This window comes from Poecilia latipinna, unplaced genomic scaffold (genome assembly GCF_001443285.1).
Source record: "Poecilia latipinna isolate Pla-1442-1.1 unplaced genomic scaffold, P_latipinna-1.0 Scaffold2672, whole genome shotgun sequence".
Taxonomy (NCBI): domain Eukaryota; kingdom Metazoa; phylum Chordata; class Actinopteri; order Cyprinodontiformes; family Poeciliidae; genus Poecilia; species Poecilia latipinna.
Window position 1 is genome coordinate 31755 of NW_015115288.1, and position 826 is coordinate 32580.

Sequence of the window (826 nt, forward strand, 5' to 3'; positions counted from 1 at the left end):
GGACTGTCTCAGGGGCCTCCTTGCACAACCTACACCTTGGGTCTTGTCTGGTGTGGTAGATCTGAGCTTCTATTGCTCTGGTGTTTAGGGCCTGTTCCTGGGCGGCCAGGATGAGGGCCTCTGTGCTGTCCTTGAGTTCAGGCCTATGCAGAACAGCAGTGGGGACAGAGCATCTCCTTGGTATATGCCACATTTGATGGACACTTGTGCAAGTGGTTTGCAGTTGGCTTCAAGGGTGGTTTTCCACAGCCCCGTCATAGGCTTTCTTGTAATCAATCCAAGCGGTGCACAGGTTGGTGTGTCGGGTTTTGCAGTCTCGGGCAACTGTGTGGTCTACAAGGAGTTTGGCTCCTCTGCTATTTATGCCGATGCCCTTCTATGCCGTGCTCATGTATTTATCCATGTGCCCGCTTATCTTAGCTGCCTGACATGAGCTTCCATGTTGTAGAGAGACAGGTTATCGGCCGATAGTTGGATGGGACTGAACCCTTTTTTGAGGGATCCTTCTGGATCAGGATTGTGCGCCCTTCAGTTAGCCATTCAGGGTGAGTCCCATTCTGTAGCAGCTGGTTCAGTTGAGCTGCCAGTCGCTCATGGAGGGCAGTGAGTTTCTTTAGCCAGTAGGCATGGATCATGTCAGGCCCTGGTGCTGTCCAGTTTTTCATACCCGAGACTCTTTCTTGGACATCTGCTTGTTCAGGGAGGTTGCTGTGGTCCTCTCGTAGAGAGGTTAGCCACTGTGCATTGCTGTTGTGGGACGCCTCCCTTTCAGTCTCCAGCCTTGGTGGGTCTGCTCTGTTGTTAGTACCCTGCCATTGAGAGTACA